This window comes from Salmo salar, chromosome ssa29, assembly GCF_905237065.1.
Source record: "Salmo salar chromosome ssa29, Ssal_v3.1, whole genome shotgun sequence".
Taxonomy (NCBI): Eukaryota; Metazoa; Chordata; class Actinopteri; order Salmoniformes; family Salmonidae; genus Salmo; species Salmo salar.
The window spans coordinates 34,399,778-34,424,264 of record NC_059470.1 but is presented as its reverse complement, the minus strand read 5'-3'; the positions used below and the strand labels follow the sequence as shown (position 1 = coordinate 34,424,264).

Below are 24,487 nucleotides of genomic sequence, written 5' to 3'. Positions count from 1 at the left end.
TTGTAATTCTGTCTCTCACTGTTCAAATAAACCTACCATTAAAATGTTACTGATCATTTCTTTGTCAGTGGGCAAACGTACAAAATCAGCAGGGGATCAAATACTTTTTTCCCTCACTGTACCAATAATGAATAATATACACATTCTTATGTTCACACATTGATATAGGACATATAGCCTACAGTCCTGTATACAGTGTATGCATAAAGACATACAGTATGTACCACTAACAGCATTGAGGTAGAAATGCCAAAGATTTGCCTCCTTTAAAGGGGCAATCTGGCATTCAAACATCAACAAATAGGTTACCCCAAGACTTTCTTTGTTTAAAAGCACAAAAATGGATGTACACTCTCCCAAATTTCCCCTTTAAGTCTTTACAACTTTGCATGTCATTCAATGAAAAACTAAATCTCAGGGCAATTATTGAAACCGTCTGTGGCGGTTTCTTATTCAACGACTCAGTTTCTGTTTCAATGACTCAGTTTCTGTTTCAATGATTCAGAGCATCAAGCATATTTAAGTGCGCCATCATGTTCATCACAATCTGTTTGGACCACAATCTATTTGGAGCACCATCTGTTTGGACCACCATCTTTTTGGACCACCATCTGTTTGGACCACCATCTGTTTGGACCACCATCTGTTTGGAGCACCATCTGTTTGGAGCACCATCTGTTTGGACCACCATCTGTTTGGACCACCATCTGTTTGGAGCACCATCTGTTTGGAGCACCATCTGTTTGGACCACCATCTGTTTGGACCACCATCTTTTTGGACCACCATCTGTTTGGAGCACCATCTGTTTGGACCACCATCTGTTTGGACCACCATCTGTTTGGACCACCATCTTTTTGGACCACCATCTGTTTGGAGCACCATCTGTTTAGCCCCCAAACTGTTTTGAGCACCATCTGCTTGGACCACCATCTGTTTGGACCACCATCTGTTTGGAGCACCATCTGCTTGGACCACCATCTGTTTGGAGCACCATCTGCTTGGACCACCATCTGTTTGGTGCACCATCTGCTTGGACCACCATCTGTTTGGAGCACCATCTGCTTGGACCACCATCTGTTTGGACCACCATCTGTTTGACAAACAATCTATTTGGAGCATTTCAAACCTCGCCAACCTTTTACAGGATGTTTGATTAATGAGCACTTTTGGAAAGTCTTCACTTGACTTGGTGGTTAAGTGTTTAAGGTGATATAGAGGTGGACTGGAGGAACTGGTGGATAAGGTGATACAGAGGTGGACTGGAGGAACTGGGGGTTAAAGTGATACAGAGGTGGACTGGAGGAACTGGTGGATAAGGTGATATAGTGGTGGACTGGAGGAAGTGGGGGTTAAAGTGATACAGAGGTGGACTGGAGGAACTGGTGGATAAGGTGATACAGAGGTGGACTGGAGGAACTGGGGGTTAAAGTGATACAGAGGTGGACTGGAGGAACTGGTGGAACCAGACAGTAAAGCTACACAAGGCTGCTGCACACGTCTGTGAATAATCGTAGTTCCAATTGTAGTCTAGCTTATACTGAGGAGGAATTGTAGTCTACTTACACGTTATACTGAAGAGGAATTGCGATAGTCAGCATCTCTCTCTGCCTGCCTCCTTGGTGTCTGTCATATTTGCAGGTTGTAGTTAGTAATTTAAGATAACGGATTGTTGTTAGTCATTTAATCTAACTGGTTGTATTTAGTAATGTATTCTAACTGGTTGTATTTCGATTTTTAATGGGTTGTATTTAGGTATTGGATCTAATTGTAGTGTAATGTAACTGATAGGTGGAAGGAGGGGACGCAGGTCTTCAGGGAAAGGGGATGTAATTATTGAATTGATTTATGGGCTTTATATTGACAGGCCAAGATACTGGCACACCAACTAGGGGATGGAGAACAGGGGTGGGTGGTGGAGGGAGGATTGGGGAGGGAGGGGGTGGAGAATGGGGGAGGGAGAATGAGGTAGAGGATAGGGAAGAATGGGGGAGGGAGGGGGAGGAAAGATGGGGGAGGGAAGATGGGGGATGGGAGGGAGAGGGTGGATGGGGGAGGGAGGGATATAGAGAATGTGGGAGGTAGGATGGAGAATGGGGAAGGGAGGATGAGGTAGAGGATAGGGAAGAATGAGGGATGGAGGGAGGGGGAGGGTGGATGGGGGAGGGAGGATGAGCTTAGAGGATAGGGAAGAATGGGGGAGGGAGGGGTAGGGGGGATTGGGTAGGGAGGGGGATGGAGAATGGGGAAGGGAGGATGAGGTAGAGGATAGGGAAGAATGGGGAGGGAGGGGGAGGGCAGATGGGGATGGGAGGGTGGATGGATGGGGGAGGGAGGATGAGCTTAGAGGATAGAGAAGAATGGGGGAGGGAGGAGGAGGGTGAATGGGGAAGGAGTAGACAGCGCTGCTACTGTATGGGTCATATTTGTGTCTTGAATTAGACTTGACATGTACTATGTTCACATCTCACTGGTTCACATAAAATATATGTTTTGTGACAACTGTGTTTTTCATGGAAACAAAGTGAAGGATAAAACAACAATCAATGTTTTGTTTAAAAGAAAAGCTGTTTTTTCGATACTACTGTTGGTGCATGCGAGTGTTGCTGGTGCAAGGCTGGTGACAGGTCTGGTCGGGGACTACAGTCGTGGCCAAAAGTTTTGAGAATGACACAAATATAAATTTTCACAAAGTCTGCTGCCTCAGTTTGTATGATGGCAATTTGCATATACTCCAGAATGTTGAATTGCAATTAATTGCAAAGTCCTTCTTTACCATGCAAATGAACTGAATCCCCCCAAAAACATTTCCACTGCATTTCAGCCCTGCCAAAAAATGACCAGCTGACATCATGTCAATGATTCTCTCGTTAACACAAGTGTGAGTGTTGACGAGGACAAGGCTGGAGATCACTCTGTTATGCTGATTGAGTTTGATTAACAGACTGGAAGCTTCAAAAGGAGGGTGGTGCTTGGAATCATTGCTCTTCCTCTGTCAAACATGGATACCTGCAAGGAAACATGTGCCGTCATCATTGATTTTCACAAAAAGGGCTTCACAGGCAAGGATATTTCTGCCAGTAAGATTGCACCTAAATCAATAATTTATCGGATCATCAAGAACTTCAAGGAGAGTGGTTCAATTGTTGTGAAGAAGGCTTCAGGGCACACAACAAAGTCCAGCAAGCGCCAGGACCGTCTCCTAAAGTTGATTCAGCTGCGGGATCGGGGCACGACCAGTACAGAGCTTGCTCAGGAATGGCAGCAGGCAGGTGTGAGTGCATCTGCACGCACAGTGAGGCGAAGACTTTTGGAGGATGGCCTGGTGTCAAGAAGGGCAGCAAAGAAGCCACTTTTCTCCAGGAAAAACATCAGGGACATACTGATATTCTGCAAAAGGTACAGGGATTGGACTGCTGAGGACTGGGGTAAAGTCATTTTCTCTGATGAATCCCCTTTCCGATAGTTTGGGGCATCTGGAAAAAAGCTTGTCCAGAGAAGACAAGGTGAGCGCTACCATCAGTCCTGTGTCATGCCAACAGTAAAGCATCCTGAGACCATTCATGTGTGGGGTTGCTTCTCAGCCAAGGGAGTGGGCTCACTCACAATTTTGCCTAAGAACACAGACATGAATAAAGAATGGTAGCAACACATCCTCCGAGAGCAACTTCTCTCAACCATCCAGGAACAGTTTGGTGACGAACAATGCCTTTTCCAGCATGATGGAGCACCTTGCCATAAGGCAAAAGGATAACTAAGTGGCTCTGGGAACAAAACATTGATATTTTGGGTCCATGGCCAGGAAACTCCCCAGACCTTAATCCCATTGAGAACTTGTGGTCAATCCTCAAGAGGCAGGTGGACAAACAAAACCCCACAAATTCTGACCATCTCCAAGCATTGATTATGCAAGAATGGGCTGCCACCAGTCAGGATGTGGCCCAGAAGTTAATTAACAGCATGCCAGGCCGGATTGTAAAGGTCTTGAAAAAGAACGGTCAACAGTGCAAACACTGACTCTTTGCATCAACTCCATGTAATTGTCAATAAAAGCCTTTGACACTTAGGAAATGCTTGTAATTATACTTCAGCATTCCACAGTAACATCTGACAGAAATATCTAAAGACACTGAAGCAGCAAACTTCGTAAAAATGAATATATGTGTCATTCTCAAAACTTTTGGCCACGACTGTATGCGGACTGACAGTAGTCAGGCTGCTCCTGGGGGACCATACAGACCTCCAGGACCCCCAACAGCCCATCTCCAGTCCTCCAGTGTGGCTGTTGGGGGTCCTGGAGGACTGGAGTTGGGCTGTTGGGGGTCCTGGAGGACTGGAGTTGGGCTGTTGGGGGTCCTGGAGGACTGGAGTTGGGCTGTTGGGGGTACTGGAGGACTGGAGTTGGGCTGTTGGGGGACCTGGAGGACTGGAGTTGGGCTGTTGGGGGTACTGGAGGACTGGAGTTGGGAACCACTGTACTATGCTATGCAAAATGAGTAGGCCTACATTTTTTGGCAAATGGTAAAATGTGTTGATCTAACATGTGCACAGAACCAAAAAGAAATACAATAATTGTTTCTAATGTGAAACATTTTGATAAACCAGGTCATGGTAAAGTTTCTTACATGATATGGTACTTTTCCATGCATGCTCACACTTCACACGTGCTCAAATGTTTCATCACACTGCCCTGTGTTTCCATTTGAAAAAGGCCATCTGGAATGCTGGAAAACTCAACAACCTGGCAGCTCCCTACTCTCCTTTTCATCTTAGTGAAATGGGATACAGCTCCTACTCATCTTCCACTAGCACTAGCCAAGGATCTTTGGAAGGAACTGAGAAAGTCACAGAGGATTCACTCAAAGAGGAAGAACAGTGCCATAAACCTGTGTTCTGCCTGCCATAACTCTTGGGATGGACAGCTTAGAACTATTTGTGGGCATGCTGGGTAGCCTATAATTGGTCTTCCCCACAGCAAAACATATCCTAACGGAGCACATGTAGGCCTATGATGGCCACTGTATCCTGTTTTAGCTAAATGTGTACACTATTGCTTTTCAGTGATGATGATGGTTTTTTTTTGCATGCTGCATTTGATATGCAAGGTTGTCTTGGTGAACATTCACTAGTCCCATTTTCAATATCATAACATGTTTCTCACTATTCTTTAAGATGATTTTTGATGTCCTGCTATTCATGTCATTGTTTGATCAATAGGTGTATTAAACAATGCATTGCGACCGCCATATTTTTACTTATGGGAAATGTAGTTCTATCGCAAGCAAATAGCTATCACATTGACAAATTTGACTGCTTATAAAACTCCAAAGACCACGATGCAACCCGTTTCCACTTTCAGGACATATAATGCACTGAAATTCCATTTCCAATGTGATAACAAGAATTTGAGGGCAAGGAAAATTCCACTTCACAAAGAAAAGGAAATTAGACAGAAATGTGTAGGATAACCTGTACTTTGACAGCTATTCTGATATTACCATTCATGAAGAAATGATTGCAGACACTGCCCGGACGAACACGTACAGGACAGGGGTACTGAGGAACAGCAGTTCAATCCAAAGTAAAGTAGTGTTGGATGTCGGGGAAGGAAGTGGTGTTTCTTTGCCCAAGCCGGGACCAGGAAAGTTTACGAGGTGGAGGCTAGTTCAATCGCTGATCGATCTGTGAAAATTGTAAAAAATATACTAAGATGGAAGACAGAATCGAAGTGATTAAAGCTATTCTGGAGAAAATAAATTTGCCCGAGCAGGTGGACGTGATGAGTGGATGTGGTATGTGCTGCTTCACGAATCCATGCTGAATTCTGCCTTCCATGGTGGAATTGTACATTGCACCCATCAATGACTTGGCGGTGGAGGGCCGGCTGAGTTTCTGGTCCACTATGAAGGACCAGTATGGACATGACATGCATGTCTGAATTCGCCAGGAAATGCATCATGAACAATGACATCACCGTGAACTTGGTGATGGTAGAGGACGTGCTCTCCCACCCCTCCAAGTTCGCAGAGTTGGATCTGTACTCGTTTACCACGGAGCAGCTGAAATCAGTGAAGGGGGCATTCAAGTGCTAGTGTTTTGGTTCGTCTGCTGTGAACGCGATCAAACGTGTGGTTCACAGTTACCTTTCCTGGTAGCGAGGAAAAGCCCCTGGTCCTCTCCACATCTCCTTTCAAACTGGATATCCACTGGAAGCAGGCGGTGATGTATCTGGATGAACCAGAGGATGTTAGGCAGGACACCACATTGGTGGGCGAGGTCAACATGTATCCCTCAGAGGACAGTTCCAGACATATAACCATCCATGTGGACTACACAATAGGAGAACTCAAAAAAACATTCCAAGACCTTCTCCATCCCAGATGGATATTCAGGAGAGGCTCAACAATAGACTGGCGTTAGCAGTGTCAGTATCAGGCTTACATTAGCGTACTGGCTTAGCGTACTGGCTTAGTGCACTGGCTTAGCGCACTGGCTTAGTGCACTGGCTTAGCGCACTAGTTTAGCGCACTGGTTTAGCACACTGGCTTAGCGCACTGGCTTAACGCACTGGTTTAGCGCACTGACTTAGCGCACAGGCTTAGCAGCAAAGAGGGAAGATGGACACTTGGTCATTAATTGTAGGCATATGTTGTAAAGAAGGAAGGATGTAAACAATCCCACTATTGTTACGGCATTTTCTGATGTCTTTGAACTTGTGGAGAGCCTAAGTGTTGTTATAATTGATCTGAATTGATTACCTAAGTGGATGGAATTAAATGAATCAATTCAACCAAGAAGTTCTGTTAATTGAAATGGTATGCTTTTTCTCATGTTTATATGAACTATTTGTTTTCTCTCTAAAACCTATGAGTGACTCTGACAGTGGAATAAAGGTAACAAGGTCAAGTCTACCATTCATCAGCAGTTGGTGAACAGCTCCGTCAACAGTCACCATAACTGTTGTCTGGTTCCCCTGATTCCTATGATGTCTTGTCTTCTTACTGTTCAGTATAGGTAGGCTAGATATTAGACCAGCACACTATTTACCTGGCTAAACTGATGAAGGCCTATTGCAATTTTAAATGTGTTAGAAAACATGTTTATAGATAACCGGCCTCAAAACCGCAGACCACGTGTAACCACACCAGCCCAGGACCTCCACATCCGGTTTCTTTACCTGCAGGATCGTCTGAGACCAGCCACCCGGACAGCTGATGAAACTGAGGAGTATTTCTGTCTGTAATAAAGCCATTTTGTGGGGGGAAACTAATTCTGATTGGCTGGGCCTGCGCTCCTGCCCAATAATGTGAAATCAGTAGATTAAGGCCTAATGAATTCATTTCAACTGACTGATTTTCTTATATGAACTGTAACTCAGTAATATCTTTGAAGTTGCTGCGTGTTGCGTTTATATTTTTGTTCAGTATATATGGATAAGGGCATGGCAAACGTGTTTTTGACTTCATGATTCTGCAGTGTGGGACAGGAGGTGGGAGAGGAGGTGGGACAGGAGGTGGGAGAGGAGGTAGGACAGGAGGTGCATGGCATATAGGATGTTATTCAGTAGTCTTTCTTGACTCTCATTGTTCAATCTGACTTCACAGCAACATTTTGGCTCAAATTTTGCTCTGCTGACAAATTTTGGCTCAAATTCACTTAGTTGCCACTGTGCCACAGGTGTCTCCTAACCTGCCCGTTCTCCGCCCAGTAGACAGACTAAATGCAGATGCGCAGATATTGGAAATGTCAAGTGCAGTATTAGCTTCCAGCCGATGCTGAACTCTGTATCAAACTCTGGCATACACAGCCATTCTCTGCTCAATACTAAACCAATTCTAAACCATCCTTGGCATAGAAACTTTAAATGGGTTTATTTGTCTCGTATTGCACTACGATGGAGAGCAAGATCAATAGAGAATGTTTTTAATCTAACTCATTCTGGAGGCATTATGTGTGAGAGGAGCATCCACTATGTTCAAGCTCCTGGGTAGGCAACAACTATTCTGTCCAAAGGTTCATAGTCCCGTATCTCTCTTACAATGTCTTCCCAGTCTGAGAAAAACAAGCACTCGTCTGACAGCAGGTGATGAGGAAAACAGCTGTTATGGGACAACATAAGTCATCAAATAAATGAACAAAATCCAAATACGCATCTGAGGTTCTGTTATATTCAGCATTATAACTTCACAGACTGATGAAGAAGGCCCCCGAGGAGGAAGGAGGGAGCAAGGAGGAAGGAGGGTGCTAGAAGGAAGGAGGGCGCTAGGATGAAGGAGGGTGCTAGGAGGAAGGAGGGTGCAAGGAGGAAGGAGGGTGCTAGGAGGAAGGAGGGTGCTAGGAGGAAGGAGGGTGCTAGGAGGAAGGAGGGTGCTTGGAAGAAGGAGGGTGCTAAATAAGGAGAGTGCTAGGAGGAAGGAGGGTGCAAGGAGAAAGGAGGGCGCTAGGAGGAAGGAGGGTGCAAGGAGGAAGGAGGGTGCTAGGAGGAAGGAGGGTGCTAGGAGGAAGGAGGGTGCTAGGAGGAAGGAGGGTGCTAGGAGGAAGGAGGGTGCTAGGAGGAAGGAGGGTGCAAGGAGGAAGGAGGGTGCAAGGAGGAAGGAGGGTGCTAGGAGGAAGGAGGGTGCAAGGAGGAAGGAGGGTGCTAGGAGGAAGGAGGGTGCTAGGAGGAAGGAGGGTGCTAGGAGGAAGGAGGGTGCTAGGAGGAAGGAGGGCGCTAGGAGGAAGGAGGGTGCAAGGAGGAAGGAGGGTGCTAGGAGGAAGGAGGGTGCAAGGAGGAAGGAGGGTGCTAGGAGGAAGGAGGGTGCTAGGAGGAAGGAGGGTGCTAGGAAATTGTGAAATAGCTGAGGAAGAGAAGAAGAAGAAGAAGCCTCATTTTTTTTTATTTTTTTTATTTCACCTTTATTTAACCAGGTAGGCAAGTTGAGAACAAGTTCTCATTTACAATTGCTGTAGGACATACTGTAAGACATACTGTAGGACATACTGCAGGACATACTGTAGGACATACTGCAGGACATACTGCAGGACATACTGTAAGACATACTGTAGGACATACTGCAGGACATACTGTAGGACATACTGTAAGACATACTGTAAGACATACTGTAGGACATACTGTAGGACATACTGAAGGACATACTGTAGGATATACTGTAGGACATACTGCAGGACATACTGCAGGACATACTGCAAGACATACTGCAGGACATACTGCAGGACATACTGTAGGACATACTGTAAGACATACTGTAAGACATACTGTAGGACATACTGTATGACATACTGAAGGACATACTGCAGGACATACTGTAGGACATACTGCAGGACATACTGCAGGACATACTGTAGGATATACTGTAGGACATACTGCAGGACATACTGCAGGACATACTGTAAGACATACTGCAGGACATACTGTAGGACATACTGCAGGACATACTGCAGGACATACTGTAAGACATACTGCAGGACATACTGTAGGACATACTGTTGGACATACTGTAAGACATACTGTAAGACATACTGTTGGACATACTGTAAGACATACTGTAGGACATACTGTAGGACATACTGTAGGACATACTGCAGGACATACTGTCAGACATACTGTCAGACATACTGTAGGACATACTGTAAGACATACTGCAGGACATACTGCAGGACATACTGTAGGACATACTGCAGGACATACTGCAGGACATACTGTAAGACATACCGCAGGACATACTGTAGGACATACTGTAGGACATACTGCAGGACATACTGTAGGACATACTGCAGGACATACTGTAAGACATACCGCAGGACATACTGCAGGACATACTGTAGGATATACTGTAGGACATACTGCAGGACATACTGTAAGACATACCGCAGGACATACTGTTGGACATACTGTAGGACATACTGTCAGACGTACTGTAAGACATGTTTTCTTACACCAATACTGTTCCATTGTCTTGTTAACAATAAGGCTACATTTCAATCACTCTTTTTTACACAAACATTGACACACATAGTATAGCTGTTCAAATACTATGATGTGTTCCTATAAAAACTCAGCAAAAAAAGAAATGTCCTTTCACTGTCAACTGCATTTATTTTCAGTAAAATTAACATGTGTAAATATTTGTATGAACTTAACAAGATTCAACAACTGAGACATAAACTGAACAAGTTCCACAGACATGTGACTAACAGAAACTGAATAATGTGTACCTGAACAAAGGGGGGGTCAAAATCAAAAGTAACAGTCAGTATCTGGTGTGGCCACCAGCTGCATTAAGTACTTCAGTGCATCTCCTCCTCATGGACTGCTCCAGATTTGCCAGTTCTTGCTGTGAGATGTTACCCCACTCTTCCACCAAGGCACCTGCAAGTTCCAGGACATTTCTGGGGGGAATGGCCCTAGTCCTCACCCTCCGATCCAACAGGTCCCAGACGTGCTCAATGGGATTGAGATCCGGGCTCTTCGCTGGCCATGGCAAACACTGACATTCCTGTCTTACAGGAAATCACACACAGAACGATTAGTATGGCTGGTGGCATTGTCATGCTGGAGGGTCAGGATGAGCCTGCAGGAAGCGTACCACATGAGGGAGGAGGATGTCTTCCCTGTAACGCACAGCGTTGAGATTGCCTACAATGACAACAAGCTCAGTCCGATGATGCTGTGACACACCGCTCCAGATCATGACGGACTCTCCACCTCCAAATCAATCCTGCTCCAGAGTACAGGCCTCGGTGTAAATGTATTTAACTAGGCAAGTCAGTTAAGAACACATTCTTATTTACAATGACGGCCTACCGGGGAACAGTGGGTTAACTGCCTCATTCAGGGGCAGAACGACAGATTTTTAACTTGTCAGCTCGGGTATTCGATCCCTCAGGGATTCGATCTCCCAACGCTCTAACCACTAGGCTACCTGCCACCCCATTGTGACTGACTTCACATTCAAATGCTTAGCTGGAGATCCTGTGTGTGTGTGTGTGTGTGTGTGTGTGTGTGTGTGTGTGTGTGTGTGTGTGTGTGTGTGTGTGTGTGTGTGTGTGTGTGTGTGTGTGTGTGTGTGTGTGTGTGTGTGTGTGTGTGTGTGTGTGTGTGTCAGAAATGCATCGAACTGAATTCAGTGAGGCATGACTGCATGGACGGACAGAACAGCAACCAATCACAACAGGGAAAGAGTTGGTTGGTGCTGTTAAGTAAATCCCAAATCGCTTGCAGAGCAACAACACAAATCTGAACAGGACACCTAAATCTCAATCAGAGTTTGAGTGAAGTACAAATCCACCACAAACTACGTGGGCCTGTGTGGTTCTAATCCTTTTTCAATTTCCTTGGATTACACTCCTGTGTAATTCTTCTCAGGTAATGTTATTTATTTATTTATTTTTATTTTTATTTTTTTACTTATTGTGATATTTCAATTTGGGGGAGTCGAGTTCTGGGTTTGAAACACTATGCAGTATCAGCAGAGGCCTGTAAAACACAGATTGACAAAGGGACTTTAGCCGGGTCCAGAGCGCATGGTGAAATTAACAATGGGTGTTCTCTTAATTAGCATACCTTTACCAGATTAGTAGTAATACAACTATTACTGGTCTTTACGACATAATCCTTTTATTATTGGTATTATTGTGTCCTAACCATCCCACTGCTGACACCGATGTAGCACATTTTGTCAAACTGGGCCTATTTTGTTCCAATGCTTGTAACAAACTTCCTGATTATTACTAAGTCTATTTTTGTTTTTGTTTTTCAGGAAAAAAATTTAAGTAAGCCTGTCTCCCCCTCACACACACTGCCTTGCACTTACTTACCGACCGGATGAAGGCAACAGTACACTCCATTGAACCAAGGTAAAATCCAATACTCAGCCTGCCGTCTGTGAGACAGGGATGGGTGGAAAAACAGCTGTAGACGTACAAAATATGTCAGAAAAGCACATTGCCACACTCAGATTAAGGCACACACACTAAACACACAAACACACACACACACACACACACACACACACACACACACACACACACACACACACACACACACACACACACACACTGACAGAGTAGGATGACAAATAATGTAGTGTGAGGCACATGAATGCCAGTCTGTGTCGATTGCAGTGCCGGCTATCGAACCCCCACATAGATTTGAAGATGCATGGTAGTGCTGAACAGGGTGAGAGCAGACATACATGCTATGGAAGCTTTTCAATCACAGGAGGAACGGACCAGTGGATCACAATTGGTTTTTGCAATCCGTTCTACCACGATACATTTGACATCTAATTTAAGCACCGTTTTTACCCCTCTGTCCGTGAGATATTTTATAGGTAATTGTTTAGTGACTGTTAGATAATACAACCTTTGTAGACTGAGACGTTATTGTTTGGGCTAGATAGTTACAGACTATAACAACAGTAAGGGCCTTGAATTATAGACTATAACAACAGTAAGGGCCTTGATCTATAGACTAGAACAACAATAAGGGCCTTGATTTATAGACTAGAACAACAATAAGGGCCTTGATTTATAGACTAGAACAACAATAAGGGCCTTGATTTATAGACTAGAACAACAATAAGGGCCTTGATTTATAGACTATAACAACAGTAAGGGCCTTGATTTATAATAAGGGCCTTGATCTATAGACTAGAACAACAGTAAGGGCATTGAATTATAGACTAGAACAACAGTAAGGGCCTTGAATTATAGACTAGAACAACAGTAAGGGCCTTGATTTATAGACTATAACAACAGTAAGGGCCTTGATCTATAGACTAGAACAACAGTAAGGGCCTTGATTTATAGACTAGAACAACAGTAAGGGCCTTGATTTATAGACTAGAACAACAATAAGGGCATTGAATTATAGACTATAACAACAGTAAGGACCTTGATCTATAGACTAGAACAACAGTAAGGGCCTTGATTTATAGACTAGAACAACAGTAAGGGCCTTGATCTGGTCACCTAGTTATGTATAGACTTAAGTTCTTCCTTCTATTCTTCAGAGTTGTGGTGATGCAATGGGAACAATTCTACTTGGTTAAAGATATTCAGTGGATACCAGCTGTATTAAAATGTACAATAAATCTGTTCTGCCATTGGTGTAGCTAAGTGGGCATAAAATAGGCATTACAGGAATAGAGAATTGCATGAAACGGCCTGTGTTATTCCATTGCTGGTTATTGTTAAGGCATGAAGCATGTTCCTATTAGATTAATTGCTTTTGCCCCCCGAGTCACTTGAGGAGCTGTCCACGTGCTGACTTGTGCGCCGCTGCAAATTTAAAGTGTGAGGAGCTGTCCACGTGCTGACTTGTGCGCCGCTGCAAATTTAAAGTGTGAGGAGCTGTCCACGTGCTGACTTGTGCGCCGCTGCAAATGTAAAGTGTGAGGAGCTGTCCACGTGCTGACTTGTGCGCCGCTGCAAATTTAAAGTGTGAGGAGCTGTCCACCGTGCTGATGTGAGTGGCCAGTTGACGCATCTACATAGCGCTACACTTTGTCTGGTATTTTTCTCTTGAAGTGAACGTGTAATGCATTTTGAGCAGAGCACATAACACTGTAACACAATTTTAATAATTGTTCTCCTTGTTAGGATTGAGATGATGCTTAATTTTTATGTTTTATCAATTCACATGCCGACTCAAAAATAGCCCATGTGGCTGTCTTCCATCTACGTTTGCTAAAAGAGGCTCTGACGGGCTCAGATGCAATGTTATCATGATTCCACAACCATCCTATGACTGTCACCTGTTAGAGATGTTCCACTGGTCAATCTGTTTTCTGTAGTGTTATCTTTTGACATGATTTACAAAACTTAGTTGCGACATTTTACTTACTATGTGACTATACAGGCGCAATAAAAATATACTCTTAACAAATGCATTGATATTGATTAAACACGATGGTTCCACTATTGTGTTTAATGCTTGAACTGTGTGTCTCGATAGCCTTGATAACTCATTACAGTATACTGTAGCAATACATGAGTGTCGGTATATAAACCGCTCAGTCTGCAAGCCGATAGTCTCTATAGCCTTTGCATTTTTTTTCGACCAGCGAGTTTTTCAGACAAGGATTACGAAGAATCCAAAGTAGTACTTCCTTTTACCCTTGCGTGATATCGCATGTGTCTGTCTAGGTGTTTCACTAACTGAAGTGGCATCCGCGCCTTCGCTCACCCCATTCCGGGGGAAGCCATGGAGTGAACTAGTCGTTTCGGAGCAAGTCTCTGCTCTCTGCGTGAACAACAATGTCCCGGTTTAAAAAAAAGATATACGTCAGTGTGTTCCATGATCTTCACTATTCTTTGTAAAGTTACGAAATGAAGCTTTGAGAGAAAAGGTAAGGTCTGTTTTGGTATGCTGGAGGGATGATCGCGTCTATATAAGACACCTTTTGATCGTGTGCCTTCTGACAGCTGACAGGAAAAGTTTATAATTGTCTATGATAAAAACAGATAATGGATAATCAATTGTCTTACATAGTGCTTCAGCAATAAATAGGCTATGAAAGTACGCTGGATTCAGCATTTCTAAATTGCTTCTATATACCGTTGATTTATTTGTACGTTCGCCGCATCGTGTAAAACTTGCCAAAGTGCTGTTGCACACTTGCTGTTCGGGAATATCTGACAGATAATTGAGTTAATGTGCCTCACTGTCCAATACACACATACACACACTACATAAGCGCGCACACATGCATACTGACGCCACACACACACACACACACACACACACACACACACACACACACACACACACACACACACAAACAAACAAACAGACCACATAGGCCTAAACTGTTGCGACGGTCTATTTATCCTGTTTCCTAGTCACTTTACTCCTACCTATATGGACATAGCTACCTCAATTACCTCGTGCCCCTCCTGCACATCGACTCGGTACTGGTACTTACTCGTTATTTTTATTCGTTATTCACTCTGTATTTATTCCTCATGTCATTATTTATATTGTGTGTTTTATTTTATCTTTAAATCTGCATTGTTGGAAAAGGACCCATGAGTAAGGATTTCACTGTTAGTCTACACCTGTTGTTTTACGAAGCATGTGACAAATATAATGTGATTTGATCAGAGGTCTGATGGATGCATGGCACTGCTCATACAGCGGTGAGCTGTGTGTGGGGAGTATAGGCCTAATGCATTCAGACCTCTATAAGTAAACGCTATAGGGACTGCTTTCCTTTGCTACTCAATGGAGAACATTCAAATAGCTTTTAAATCCAGGACTAGGCTTAATATGTGTCCCGGAAACCGATCCTAAGTGGCAAATCAGGTGCAGGGTCATGAATAAATATTCAGTGTTCTCCTATTCTCCATCCGTGCTGTTTATGGTTTCATTCTCTCCCCGGATCGTCGTCGCTGGAGGATTTACTGTCAGAATGGATCGAATTTTAATATCATCTGGGCCCTCCCAAAGGCTGATATCATGACCGTGTGAGAGATTGCTGCCGACTCAACCCCCTGTAGAAATCAAATGTTTCCACTTTTGCCAGTGTCGGGTTAATTGCAGTGGAAAGTCAGCGAACAGACTTGAGTTTTACACAAGGTGTAATGACGTTGCTAAACTGTCGGCAACTCTACTGACTCATCAAGGCGGGCGACGGTGTGTGTGTGTGTGTGTGTGTGTGTGTGTGTGTGTGTGTGTGTGTGTGTGTGTGTGTGTGTGTGTGTGTGTGTGTGTGTGTGTGTGCATGCTGTAATTTGAGCGCGTAATTCGTAATGTTGCCTATGGGGTGAAGTGCCTGCTTTTAACAGATCTCTATAGCCTACTCCTCTTGTTTTAATTTAACAGACTACTCATCTTGTCTTAATTTAACAGACCTCTACTCATTTCGTCTTAATTTAACCGACCTCTATAGCCTACTCCACTTTTAAAACCTTCATTCATTTAACCCGGGCAGATATGGGGGCTCACGAGCACCATATTTATGCATGGTATAGAGCTATGTGTTTACCAATTTGGTGTTATTATTTCCTGCATCTCCAAGTCAATCACAAACATCACCACAATGTCCATGCGCCTATTACGCGAGAAATGTTTACCTAACATTTAAACACTTAGGCTATATCATTAAACCAAACCAACTGAATTTAAGAGAGTTACAAATTTTTGGGGGGAACAAATAGTTTAAAAAAAAGCTAACAAAAATAAATAAATCATAATTACAATTATCAAAATGAAATGCACCCTTTAGGACCCTGCAGAACGCACAAGTATTGAGGTAGAGGTAAGGGTTGCAATCACTAGCTCGCATTTGGAAGAGATTGTTTATCTCATATAGATCGCGCCGCTCTGTCCTTGTTAAAGTGGTGGCAGGCATAGGAAACCACGGTTCACAGTGATCTCTCATTTGTCCTCCAAGTTTAGCTACATCAACCTGATTGAGTCTCAGACTGGTCCTAAAAGAGGACTTGCTGCTAGGGGGGAAAAAATATTGAGTTCTAGAAGAATATTTAGGCTGAGTGAGCGGTTTCATCTGATGGACTCCAAGTGCGTTATCTCCTACCCGCAATCTACACTGAGCAGTTTGCAGCGATGCGCTGTGATGTGTAATGCGCGAGGGATGCGTGACGAGGGCACATTGGAGGATATTCTCGGCAGCGCTGTGATTCATGTCCCCTTTTATTGCCTGTAGTACATAGCGGGGGGGTAGATTCAGATATCCGCTCACCGGAGTCAAACGTATTGACTGTGGATCTAAGAAATGATACAGATAAAAGGGAAATTTCACGAAAGACAACGGAGAGGTCTCCAAAGTTTTTCCTAGTGGAATTGTCCTAGTGGAATTCCTAGTGGAATTGTTTGTCTCCTGCAGACACGGTTCTAATACCGATAATGGAATTGCACATAGCGGAATGATGACCAGCTGAACAGTCTAGCCCAGTGTCAAAATACTCACATTTTTTTCTGTGATTGTGCTGAGCTAAGAACCACTAACAGCGATCAGTCATTTGTATTTAAGTAGGAGAAAATCTCCTCTGATCCCGTTTCTCTTCGCCAAAGAGATGTTGCACTTGCACAGCGATTCCAGGAAGATTTATTTGTGCGCGGGGGGACCATTCCATCGCTGCCTCAAGCTCCATTCAGCTTGTTTTCAGTCTTTGGTCATCAATTTTTAGCATCCCGTTTATGCCAAACTCGTCACAGTAAGATTAACACGCGCATTATTAAAGGAGTTCCCGTGGTCAGTGTTGAACTTGTTGAACACTTACAAAGACTGGACTGTGCACCGGGAATTGAGGGCAAACCTACAAATGTAAGTATGCATATGAGAGAAATGAGATAAAGCTAAGTCTATTTTGCATTGTACAATTAAAGTTGAAGTCGTTCAAATTGTTGTCTTCGTTAAAACATTGTATGCTGTGTGAAGGTAGCAGAAATGCTCATGTTTCAATACTTCTTGGAATTGTAGTTTAAGTTTTGTTAGCAAACCATCTACATCAAAGTGGCAAATATGTTATGTATTTCAACTTTTGGAATAATTTGTCATAGCAGACAATACAGTAGCCTATACGAATGAAGTTGAATGCGTCCATACTCATTTAATGACCTTCATGTAATGAGAACATTAATTACTGGACTCCGGTGCAGTTGGCAAAGTTTAGGCTAATAGCGATTTGTGGATGCGCCCCCTTGTGGAATCAATTCCATATTAGTTTTTCATAAATGTATAGCCTACCAGATTATATATCATTCAATATTATGAAATGCTGCTGAAAATATACTATTCATTCTTATGCCCTGTTCAGCCCTGTCCATACGCCTGCTGTATTTTAATCCAGAGACGTGCAAAGCGTGTGCGGGTAGTGGGGTACCAAAATAGAAAGGTTCTTATTGAAACGACAATAAGGACAGTCATTCTAAAGGGTTGATAGTGTGGTTGTATTGACTGTAGTAGTGATACGCATAACTATATGTTTGAGTGGTTGTTGTATTCAGGACACCTTTCTTTCCTCGCTTTACCTGTGCTTTTTGAATCCAGGTTTATCCTCTGACTTGACTTTGATTAGATGTGGTTAAAAAGTAATGGTGATGAGAAGATGCAGGCTAAGCCTCAGGAATATGTATATTATACAGTTGAGATTGGTTCACATTATTGTATTATACTCCATATAATATATTTCATGGCATACCTTATGGTGTTATAATGGGCTTACTACATGGTTTCTTTTTTAATAACTTTTGGTTTGTAGTTGTTGTTATTATTATTAGTAAATCATTGTATGTCATTTGATTTGACCTAACTTTTAAAACAAGTGCAGCAATGTTCACACTGCAGAGTTATTCATTATTTTCATTGTAAGGTTTATATATAATATGCCTTCGAAAAGTATTCAGACACCTTGACTTTTTACTCATTTTGTTACGTTAAAGCCTTATTCTAAAATGTATTAATAAAACAAATAATCACAGCAATCTACACGCAATACCCCATAATGACATCAAAATGCCCCATAATGACATCACAATACCCATAATGACATCACAATACCCCATAATAACAAACCAAAAACAGGTTTTTAGAATCTTTTGAAAATGTATTAAAATAAAAAAACAGAAATACATTATTTACATAGGCATTCAAACCCTTTACTATGAGACTCGAAATTGAGCTCAGGTGCATCCTATTTACATTGATCATCCTTGAGATGTTTCTACAACTTGGAGTCCACCTGTGGTAAATTATTATGTTTGGACATGATTTGGAAAGGCACACACCTGTCTATATAAAGGTCCCACAGTTGACAGTGCATGTCAGAGCAAAAACCAAGCCATGAGGTTGAAGGAATTGTGTGTAGAGCTCTGAGACAGGATTGTGTCGAGTCACAGATCTGGGGAAGGGTACCAAAACAGAAGCATTGAAGGTCCCCAAGAACACAGTGGCCTCCACCATTCTTAAATGGAAGAAGTTTGGAACCATCTTCCTAGAGCTGGCCGCCCGGCCAAACTGAGCAATCGGGGGAGAATGGCCTTGGTCAGGGAGGTGACCCGAGAACCCGATGGTCACTCTGACAGAGCTCTAGAGTTCCTCTGTGGAGATGGGAGAACCTTCCAGAAGGACAACCATCTCTGCAGCACTCCAACAATCAGGGCCTTTATGGTAGAGAGGCCAGATGGAAGCTACTCCTCAGTAAAAGACACATAACAGCCCGCTTGGAGTTTGCCAAAAAGCACCTAAAGATTCTCAGACCATGAGAAACAAGATTCTCTGGTCTGATGAAACCAAGATTGAACTCTTTGGACTGAATGCCAAACCTGGCACCAACCCTACTGTGAAGCATGGTGGTGGCAGCATTATGCTGTGTGGATGTTTTTCATTGTAGGGACTGGTAGACTAGTCAGGATCGAGGCAGAGATGAAAGAAGAAAAGTACAGAGAGATCCTTGATGAAAACCTGTTCCAGAGCCTCAGACTGGGGCAAAGGTTCACCTTCCAACAGGACAATGACCCTAAGCAAACATCCAAGACAATGCAGGAGTGGCTTCAGGACAGGTCTCTGAATGTCCTTGATTGGCCCAGCCAGAACCCGGATTTTAACACGGTCTAACATCTATGGAGAGACCTGAACATAGCTGTGCAGCAACGCTCTCCATCCAACCTGACAGAGCTTGAGAGGATCTGCAGAGAAGAATGGAGAAACTCCCCAAATACAGGTGTGCCAAGCTTGTAGCGTCATACCCAAGAAGACTCAAGGCTGCAATCGCTGCCAAAGGTGCTTCAACAAATTGTTGAGTAAATGGTCTGAATACTTATATGAATGTTATGTTTCAGTTTTCTAGTTTTAATAAATTAGCAAAAATTGGGTAAAATTATGGGGAAAAAAACTAATCATTTAATCCATTTTAGAATAAGGCTGTAACCTACCAAAATGTGGAAAAGTCAAGGGGTCTGAATACTTTCCAAATGCCCTGTGTATGTATGTGTGTGCGTATATATATATATATATATATATATATATATATATATATATATATATATATATATATATATATATATATATACCTGACAATGAATTATTCACCTTACAATTAATATTAAATAATATTATGTTCACCCTTAGATTATGATGTTGATCAAATTTGGTAAGAGCGATAGTCCTAATTCAGTCCCACTCATAGCTTTGCCATGTTGTCAGTAGTAACACTTGCTACTGTATTTACCTTACTATTTAGCTGTGGATGTTTTAATTTAAACATTGCTTGTTAATGTATTATGATAAAGCTAATCATAACAGTATCAGCCATTATACACACATATTACGATTACAACACATGTTGTCTATTTCCAGTGGGTTACCTTGCTGGGCCTGTGGAGTAGCCAGGCATGCCTCCCATATTATCCTTGCTGGGCCTATCCTAAGGGCTGGAGATGGGCCTGTGGAGTAACCAGGCATGCCTCCCATATTATCCTTGCTGGGCCTATCCTAAGGGCTGGAGGTGGACCTGTGGAGTAACCAGGCATGCCTCCCATATTATCCTTGCTGGGCCTATCCTAAGGGCTGGAGATGGGCCTGTGGAGCAACCAGGCATGCCTCCCATATGATCCTTGCTGGGCCTATCCCAAGGGCTGGAGATGGGCCTGTGGAGTAACCAGGCATGCCTCCCATATTATCCTTGCTGGGCCTATCCTAAGGGCTGGAGGTGGACCTGTGGAGTAACCAGGCATGCCTCCCATATTATCCTTGCTGGGCCTGTGGAGCAGCCAGGCATGCCTCCCATATTATCCTTGCTGGGCCTATCCTAAGGGCTGGAGATGGGCCTGTGGAGTAACCAGGCATGCCTCCCATATTATCCTTGCTGGGCCTATCCTAAGGGCTGGAGTTGGACCTGTGGAGTAGCCAGGCATGCCTCCCATATTATCCTTGCTGGGCCTATCCTAAGGGCTGGAGGTGGACCTGTGGAGCAGCCAGGCATGCCTACCATATTATCCTTCCTGGGCCTATCCTAAGGGCGGAGGTGGACCTGTGGAGTAACCAGGCATGCCTCCCATATTATCCTTGCTGGGCCTGTGGAGCAGCCAGGCATGCCTCCCATATTATCCTTGCTGGGCCTATCCTAAGGGCTGGAGATGGGCCTGTGGAGTAACCAGGCATGCCTCCCATATTATCCTTGCTGGGCCTATCCTAAGGGCTGGAGTTGGACCTGTGGAGTAGCCAGGCATGCCTCCCATATTATCCTTGCTGGGCCTATCCTAAGGGCTGGAGGTGGACCTGTGGAGCAGCCAGGCATGCCTACCATATTATCCTTCCTGGGCCTATCCTAAGGGCTGGAGGTGGACCTGTGGAGTAGCCAGGCATGCCTCCCATATTATCCTTGCTGGACCTATCCTAAGGGCTGGAGGTGGACCTGTGGAGTAACCAGGCATGCCACTGTGAAAGTTCAATAATATGGTAGCTGAGCCTTTCAGGAATAGTGTCTTTAATAATGCATAAGGTGTTCCTATGTCGCTATGAAGGGTGCTTGGTGGAGAAGGGAGGGAGGGAGGGGGGGAGGAAGGAAGGGAGGGAGGGACGGGAGAATGTGAGAGAGTGAGAGAGTGAGAGGGAGGGAGGGGGTCAAGGAGTGCTAGTGACGGTGTAGACCTCTCTTTTGCTGCAGTATGCTTCTATATGTGGTGCTGCAGTAACATACCCCCCCGAGCTCCAAACACACATAGTTCCACACAGACGGCTTCGCAAGAGTCACCCTGTCAAAAGTGCCACTCTCTCACACACAAAGTGCATATGGCATTTTCCCTAGCTTGTAAGAGGGAGGATGGAGGAAGAAAGGAGAGTGTGAAAGGGGAGGGAGTACGAGAGAGAGTGGGGGGGAGAATGCGAGAGAGAGAGAGAGAGAGAGAGAGAGAGAGAGAGAGAGAGAGCTGTAGGGGCAAGTCAAGCACGTGTTGGCAGCTGAGCTGAGGGATTGTCTTGCCTTCAGAGGTCCGGGACCTGTCTGGCTACAACAATCAGATTGTATTAGAGGGGGAAGGGATGGCTGTCATGTTCCACCGATGTTCTGGGGAGCCAGGAGCCAAGACCAAACCCTCCGCTTTGATTTCTCCCTGCTCTCCTCCCTGACAGACAGCCATGCTGAATCACTGAAACAGTTCTTGTAGCTTCATCCATTAGCTAGTCTACACAACATAATTATTAAATAAAGATTACACACCTGTATGCAGATTGGCAGCAGAGACGCGCTGAAGACAGAGGGGAGGGAGTGTGGGGATCGGCTGGTGTTGTGGTGATGGCGTGCCACAGAGATAATATGTCCTAGGTCCGTCACACATTCTGGAACATTGAACGTTTGGCTGTCATGTTTGCAGGGGCGTTCTCCGGTTGTCTGCCACATGTTTATTTATGAGGACTGTCATATTGGCAGTTTGTTAACAGGGAAGATTTAGCAATTCTGGGAAAGGAAGGCAGGCCCGGGAATCTGAACGAAGAGCCCTCCGTGCATGACGCAAGGCTCCCTGTGATGCTGGCCCAGCTTTCTCTCTCTCTGTTTCTGTGTCTCTCTCTCCCCCTCTCTCTCTTTTTCTCTCTCACTCTCTCTCTTTCCCTCTCTCTCTCTGTCTCTCTCCACATCTCTGTCTGTCTTTCTCCCACGTAAGCCATGCACATCACTGGCTTTGTTTAGCGAGAGACATATAGGGAGACAGAGGGAGATGAGGAACATCTGAGAAGGCAAAAAGAAAAGGAGGGAGAGGAAGAGGAGGATGGGGAGGATGTTGGGAAGCAGTGATGTAGGATGAAGAGGACTTGGAGGGAGAGGAAGAGGAGGATGGGCAGGATGTTGGGCGGCAGTGATGTAGGATGAAGAGGACATGGAGGGAGATGAAGGGGACATGGAGGGAGAGGAAGAGGAGGATGGGCAGGATGTTGGGTGGCAGTGATGTAGGATGAAGAGGACATGGAGGGAGAGGAAGAGAAGGATGGGCAGGATGTTGGGAGGCAGTGATGTAGGATGAAGGGGACTTGGAGGGAGATGAAGGGGAGGATGGGCAGGATGTTGGGAGGCAGTGATGTAGGATGAAGGGGACATGGAGGGAGAGGAAGAGGAGGATGGGCAGGATGTTGGGAGGCAGTGATGTAGGATGAAGAGGACATGGAGGGAGATGAAGGGGACATCAAATCACAGTTTATTTGTCACGTGCGCCGAATACAACAGGTGTAGACTTTACAGTGAAATGCTTACTTACAGGCTCTAACCAATAGTGCGAAAAAAAAGGTATGTGTGTGTGTGTGTGTAGGTAAGTAAAGAAATAAAACAACAGTAAAAAGACATTTGAAAATAAGAGTAGCAAGGCTATATACAGACACCGGTTAGTCAGGCTTATTGAGGTAGTATGTACATGTAGATATGGTTAAAGTGACTATGCATATATGATGAACAGAGAGTAGCAGTAGCGTAAAAGAGGGGTTGGCGGGTGGTGGGACACAATGCAGATAGCCCGGTTAGCCAATGTGCGGGAGCACTGGTTGGTCGGCCCAATTGAGGTAGTATGTACATGAATGTATGTGGCATACATGGAGGGAGATGAAGGGGACATGGAGGGAGAGGAAGAGGAGGATGGGCAGGATGTTGGGAGGCAGTGATGTAGAATGAAGAGGACATGGAGGGAGATGAAGAGGAGGATGGGCAGGATGTTGGGAGGCAGTGATGTAGGATGAAGGGGACATGGAGGGAGAGGAAGAGGAGGATGGGCAGGATGTTGAGAGGCAGTGATGTAGAATGAAGAGGACATGGAGGGAGATGAAGAGGAGGATGGGCAGGATGTTGGGAGGCAGTGATGTAGGATGAAGAGGACATGGAGGGAGATGAAGACGTTGGGTATTCATACACATGTGTCATTTAGTAGCTTCTGCAGTAGTTGTAACCACTGCCGGGCCAAGCATGCATGTCTTTCCCTAACTGACTTTTAAACACTCAGCCGTGCTCGAGTTGCCCCAGGGATGACATGGAAGCGGATGCAAGTGGGTGTTTCACAGCTTGAGAGAGAGATAAAGAGAGAGATTGAGAGAGATAAAGAGAGAGATTGAGAGAGATAAAGAGAGATAGCTCTCTAGCAGGTCATAAGGACCCTGTAAAACATTTATGGCTTTAAATATAAAACCAACCTCAGCATCATTGGTAGGATCCTACATCCCAAAAATACACTCCCATCTATGTATGCCACATCAGCCAGTGAGCCAGGAGCCCAGTATTATTCACCTAGGTTACCTTAGAGCAGGAATCACTGAAAATACAAGTCATTTATTACAGGGTTTCACAAACTCAGTCCTGGGTCCCCCCCTGTGTCCTGGGGCCCCCCCTGTGTCCTACCCCACCTGTGTCCTGGGGCCCCCCTGTGTCCTGGGGCCCCCCCTGTGTCCTGGGGCCCCACCTGGGTGCACCCTGAGAGGGGACGGGGGACGGGGGGGACGGGGGGCAGGACTGAGTTTGGGAAACCCTGATTTACTGTAGAAGAGTCTG

General features: G+C 44.6%; 1 protein-coding gene and 1 pseudogene across 3 annotated transcripts in view; both read left to right on the top strand.

Moving 5' to 3' along the window:
* Positions 1–2,021: 2,021 nt before the first annotated feature.
* On the top strand, positions 2,022–6,407 carry LOC106590635 (protein arginine N-methyltransferase 6-like; annotated as a pseudogene).
* Positions 6,408–14,192: 7,785 nt separating this feature from the next.
* The window catches only part of LOC106590637 (netrin-G1), a 250,242-nt gene continuing 239,947 nt past the window's right edge, over positions 14,193–24,487 (top strand). For 2 of the 3 annotated variants that reach the window (XM_045710905.1, XM_045710903.1), the window contains exon 1: positions 16,740–17,289. The gene's annotated coding sequence lies outside the window, so the exon portion shown is untranslated. Of the gene's footprint in view, positions 14,350–16,739; positions 17,290–24,487 lie in introns of those variants that run through there. The other variant, XM_045710904.1, reaches the window with a different exon arrangement.